The sequence below is a fragment of the Ailuropoda melanoleuca genome, chromosome 12 (assembly GCF_002007445.2).
Source record: "Ailuropoda melanoleuca isolate Jingjing chromosome 12, ASM200744v2, whole genome shotgun sequence".
Classification (NCBI taxonomy): Eukaryota; Metazoa; Chordata; class Mammalia; order Carnivora; family Ursidae; genus Ailuropoda; species Ailuropoda melanoleuca.
Genome location: NC_048229.1, coordinates 1,033,748 through 1,040,176, shown reverse-complemented (window position 1 = coordinate 1,040,176; position 6,429 = coordinate 1,033,748).

The following is a 6,429-nucleotide window of genomic DNA, read 5'->3' as shown; positions in this document are numbered from 1 at the left end:
GGCTTTGTCAACGCCCAGCCCCACAGTCCTGCGCTGTATATCTTCCCGAGATGCCCATGAGAGACGTTCTTCCTGGGGGACGCAGGTGGTAGCAGGTGACTAGGACGGACATACGGAAAGGACTTCCAATGACTGCGGACTCGCCTGAGGCAGGCAGCTCATCTGCAGTGAGAGACTTGAATGTGTAAACCTGGAGATTTTACAGGAATTACTTTTAATCCAAGTCCTAATACTTGGTTTCTTGTTTCTCTGGAACGCTAGGTTGAAATGTGTCACTCACTGCTTCACGAAAGAGGAGTCAGGCTTGTGATTGAGCGTCATGGGACCACCCTCATGTCCAAATTCTCTCCACTATTTTGGTGAAGACTTGGTCCTCAGGTCCGTGTGGAGTCTCCTCCTGGGGGGACAGCAAAGGAGCTGCTAAGCCCATTCCCTCTAGAACATGTACTTTCCCTCTTGGCTGCACGGTGGCCTCGGTCAGTCTTGAGCAGGACTGGGTATGTGAAAAGCACAAGCCACCTGAGGGAACTCTGTTTAGGGTTAATTAGATTACTTTATTCATAATGCCTGGTTACTTGCCATAAATGCCAACTGTAGTTCACACCCCTCACTTCCTTCCACACTGTGGTCCAGGCAGGTGTGTGCCCGTCTCCAAATCTCACTGGCCACGAGCCTTGGCCAAACCATCTCACACCCCTTGAGACCCAGGGACCTCCTCTGCTCAGTGACACCATAACACCTGGCTCTAGGGGCTGAGATGAGGGTTAGAGAGGGTGTCCGCTGATCAGGGTTGAGCAGATTTCCATTTGCCTTCCCCGTGGTCTGAGAGTTATGGGGGCTGAAGAGGCTCAAAGATAACCCAGGGCTTCTCTTTCGCTTCTTTCCCCCAGAGATGAGCTGTTCTTCACCTTCCTTACTTGCCCAGAGTTCAGAACATAGGTGGGATGCTCGGGCAGCAGCTCTGGTTGACTTGATTCCAACATCCTTTTAATCTGTTCAGGAATTGGATACGCCATTTTTAAAACCTTTTGAGACACTGACCGAGAATGCCAAACAGGTTCTTAGGGACTTGCAACATTTGGACAACTTGTAGAAACTCATTTTTTGTCATATTCATGAGAAGGATCAAAAGTGTCCCACTGGGGGCACCTGGGTGTCTCAGTCGGTTAAGCGTCCAACTCTTGGTTTCAGCTCAGGTCATGATCGCAGGGTCGTAAGATGGAGCCCGGTGTCGGGCTCCACATGCAGCACTGAGTCTGCTTGGGATTCTCTCCCTTTCCTCCCTTCCTCCCCGTCTGCCCCTCCCCCCAGTCTCTCTCTCTCTGTGTCTCTCTCTCTCTGAAATAAATAAATAAATAGATGATAGATAGATAGATAGACAAAATACTTTTTTTTAAACATATTCCATTTCTTTTTTTTTTTTAAGATTTTATTTATTCGACAGAGATAGAGACAGCCAGCGAGAGAGGGAACACAAGCAGGGGGAGTGGGAGAGGAAGAAGCAGGCTCATAGCAGAGGAGCCTGATGTGGGGCTCGATCCCATAACGCCGGGATCATGCCCTGAGCCGAAGGCAGACGCTTAAGCACTGTGCCACCCAGGCGCCCCGACAAAATACTTTTTTTAAAAAAAGAAGAAGCTGTCCCACTGAAGTCAAGAATCTAGTAAAGAGCCCTGATATCACTGTCATGAACGATATTGGATGGACATTGTGGATGACACATGGGGCAAGAAACAATGTGTAAATTATTGAAAAAAAGAGATGAGATATCCATATTTACAGAATGTATGATTATGTACGTAGAAAAACCCAATTAATCAACATCACAAATCATTAGGACTTAATGGAAAATTCAAAATACAAAAATAAAAGCTGTCTTCATGAGCAGCAATAACCAATTAGAAGATTCAATAGAGGGGCGCCCGGGTGGCACAGCAGTTAAGCGTCTGCCTTCGGCTCAGGGCGTGATCCCGGCGTTATGGGATCGAGCCCCACATCAGGCTCCTCCGCTATGAGCCTGCTTCTTCCTCTCCCACTCCCCCTGCTTGTGTTCCCTCTCTCGCTGGCTGTCTCTATCTCTCTGTCGAATAAATAAATAAAATCTTAAAAAAAAAGAAGATTCAATAGAAAAAATAAGTATCCCTTTACAAGAGCAGCAAGAACTTTAACGGACGTGAGTAAGCCCAGTGAACATGTGAGATCTTCACGAAGGTGCCCATAAAACAGCCCTGACAAACAGAAGCTGACATTTGCTGTGTTTCTAAACAGAAAGCCTTGAAATTTTATCGCTGACCATCCTTCCCGTTTTAATGTGCGTCTCCACTGCAACACCAATCAAAACCCCTACGCAAAGTTTCAGGGACGTTGACAAATGGATTCTAAAATTCATCTTGAAGAGAAAGTGCAAGAACAGTAAAGACAAGAAAGGAAGACAAAACGGAGAAAGTGGTGATTCTCTCCTAGCGTCATATACATAACAAATGCATTGTGCATAAACCAGGAGTGGACCGATAGAATATAAAGAAAAGTCCAGAAACAGAGACATTAGCACATGTGAAATTAATAGGCAAGAAAGGAGGTACTTCGAATCCATAGGGATTGATGGCAACAAATGGTGCGCAGATAGGTGTCTATCATCGTAGGAAAACAGAACTAAATTAATCTTCAACCGCACATCATTTCCCAAAGTATTTTAACATCGATTTAAGACCTAAATATAAAATGAAACTATAAAAAAACATCGGACAAAAATATAAGAAAATGTAACCTGGAGAAATAAAAGACCTTGAACAAGAAAAAAAAATGCAGAGAGAGACTCTTAACCCTAGGGAACAAACTGAGGGTTGCTGGAGGGGAGGTGGCTGGGGGGCTGGGGTAACTGGGGGATGGGCGTTAAGGACGGTGTGTGATAGAATGAGCGCTGGGTGTTGTATGCAGCTGACGAATCACTAAGCTCTACCTCCAAAACTAATAATACTCTACATGTTAAATAACTTGAAGTTAAATTTTTAAAAAATTTTAAATGCAGAACGGTAAAAAAAGAACACATAAGCTTGACTACACCAAAATTTCACATTTCTGTATGACTGAAGATACCGCTAGGAGATTACCCACAAACTAGGAGAAAACATTCACACAACATGTAAGGGGGAGTCACATGCACAATGTGTAACCGCCTTCATATAGTAATCTGAGAAAGATAAGCAGTCCGGCAGAAATTTAGGAAAATATACAACCACACAAGTCTCGGAAAAGAAATTACAGACGGCCAACAAACACTTAAAATGGTCGACTCAGTGCAAATGTGGAAACAGGATTCCTGTATTCTGTTGCTGAGAACTTTGAGGTTCAAGGGCACCTGGGTGGCTCAGTTGTTAAGGGTCAGCCTTCAGCTCAGGGCGTGAGCCCGGCGTTCTGGGATCGAGCCCCACATCAGGCTCCTCCGCTGTGAGCCTGCTCCTTCCTCTCCCACTCCCCCTGCTTGTGTTCCCTCTCTCGCTGGCTGTCTCTCTCTGTCAAATAAATAAATAAAATCTTAAAAAAAAAAAAGAACTTTGAGGTTCAATAGCCTTTTTGGAGAGCAATCTGGGCGTGTCTATGAGAACAGAAACCACAGGCACCCTGTGGTTCACCAATTCCGCTTCTCAGAATCGACCCTGCAGAAATGTTTACACATGGGCAGGCAGGGGAGGCGAGAATTAGGGTATCCATAACAATGTTGACGGAACTAATGACAGCCTGGAGGGAGAAAATAGAATTAAACGTCTTCCAGGGGTTAACTGCAAGATTTGGTTAATGATGACCAATGTGGGTAGTTCTGGTTCACCCTACGGGATGGGATGGTCCTGACCGCGATGTGTTGACCCCGTTGTGTGTGGAATAGTGTGATCATAGGAGGAAAGACAGGGAGGAGGCTGCCCCACCTCGCTGTGATGCCCGGAGGCTGGATCCGCATCAGGGAGTCCTTCCAAGCGGTTACTGCCACGTGTGGACGGTCGAATCCCAGGAAGAGTATTGCACGTCCTCACTTGGCTCGGCCAGAGCACTGCAGTGGGCAGCAACCGGACATCACTGTGTTTGCAGAGCAGAGTCTGTGGATTTAGAATTTAGAGTGCTCTGTCACACTTCACTGGGGATTGGCCAACATTTGCAGGGATGAGTGGAGACAGGTGGGCGTCCTGTTCAGTGTGGTCCCGTCCTTCCCCGTATCATCTACATACTGAGGGCACAGCACACTGTTCTCTGCCCAGGATGCCACAGGGGTCCTCTGCCCTCATACTGGGGCTCAGCGTTTTCACGTGCCCGTGCTGGGGCTCAGACTCACGCCCCTCTGAAGTTTGAGGCAGAGATTGGGGAGGATTATAGGTTCCCCTCTCAGAGCCCATTTGAAATTGTAATGAGCAGGCTTGGTGATGCATTGAATGTGTTTGATATCAGCAGGAGAAATTACCCCTTCTCTAAGCCAGCTCTTCACTTTCATAACACACATCTGATCAATCTCTGGAAAACAAAGACTCACCAGGCGACTCGGCAACCATCTGAGGGGCGGGGGTGGGGGGCACGACGGGAAACACTACACTAATTAGCTGAGGGAACTATGCAGGTCTGTCCTCAGGGTCAACCAGAAGGCTCTGCAGAGTGGCCCCTAGGTGCTGATGAGTCATAGGACCAAACGCGAACCTCCCATGGGCCTCAGCAGGTGCCCCCCGCAGGGAAAAACACAGGGATGTCTGAGCCCCTAAAGCTTTGCTACTAAGACTGTGGTCTGTGGACCAGCAGCAGCAGCTCACCAGGAACTTAGAAATGCAGGCTCCAGCCTCTTCCCTCCACAACTGCCCCTTCCATTCTAATTCTGGGGATTAGAACCCCACTGGGATCAGGGCACATGGTTGACCAGAACAAAGACTCCATTTTCCAGCCTTCGTTACTGGTGACCCTGTGACCAGTCCTGGCCGATGCACTGTGAGCAGAGGTCACACGAGGAACTTCCAGGTCATGCCCTGAAAGGATGGAAGTGAGCCCTACCTCCCATTCCTCCCCTCCACTGGCCACATGGGGCTGGGTCAGCTTGGGGTCACCACTGCTCATGTCGGCCCTGGAAAACCAAAGGGGAAAGGGGATTTTGTGAGCTTTGGAGCAATTTAATTGCTTTATCATGTGGTGATCACTGAGCTCTCTGTGGCTGGGCTTCTTTAACTGTGAAATAGGGATGATGATGATGATGATGATGATGATGATGATGATGGTGGTGATGGTGATGGTGATGGTGATGATGGTGATGGTGATGATGGTGATGGTGATGATGGTGATGGTGGTGATGGTGGTGATGGTGATGATGGTGATGATGGTGGTGATGGTGGTGATGGTGATGATGGTGATGATGGTGGTGATGATGGTGATGATGGTGGTGATGGTGGTGATGGTGGTGATAGTGATGATGGTGATGGTGATGATGGTGATGGTGGTGATGGTGATGATGGTGGTGATGGTGGTGATGGTGGTGATGGTGATGATGGTGATGATGGTGGTGGTGATGGTAGTGATGGTGGTGATGATGGTGGTGGTGGTGATGGTGCTAATGGTGATGGTGGTGGTGGTGATGGTGATGATGGAGGTGATGATTGTGATGGTAGTGATGATGGTGATGTTGGTGGTGGTGATGGTGATGATGGAGGTGAATATTGTGATGGTGGAGATGATGGTGATGATGGTGTTGGTGACGGTGATGAAGGTCATGACGCAGATGATGGGACCTCTTGACAGGGAGAGGAGATGTGATGGAGTCATGGGAGGACATGGAGTATAAGGTGTACCTACTATTACTAGCATCACTATTATTATCTCAAATTCTTGCTCACGTGGAGCTTTCTCTCACCCAGCAGCTGTCCCTCTTGTCCTGGGCACCTATATATAAGACACGAGCTGAGCTCCTCCTCTTTTCCCAGCTTCTCCTCAACGGGAGTCCACCACAGAGACATGAACATCCCCTCGGCAAGGAGGGGACACAGAGAAAGGCCCCAACTGGCCCAGCGTCCTGAGAAGACTCATTCATGTAGCAATCTCTGTTTCCTGCACTAGCACCATCCTCAGCGGCATCCACATAGCGCTTGGCTAAGGGCTGTCAGGAATCAACATCAGAAGACAGGTGCTGGATCGCTCTGTTAATGAGCCACTGCTGTGGCCACCTCCTAGGGCATTTCTGAGGGGCGGGAGTCTCTGAAGAATCCACAGGGCACAGCGGGCTGCTCTGCAGGTCAGAGACGCAGCATTGGCAGGGGGCGCCTCTGCCCTGAGCTGCCCTCCGCTGAGCCCCTGCAGTTGGGGCAGCGTCTGGGTCTGGAGGGGCAGCCCTGCACACGGGTGGATCTTCCCTCCCCAGCCTGGGCCGCCGTCTTGGTCAGAGGATGGCGCGTTCCTCCCGAGCCAGTG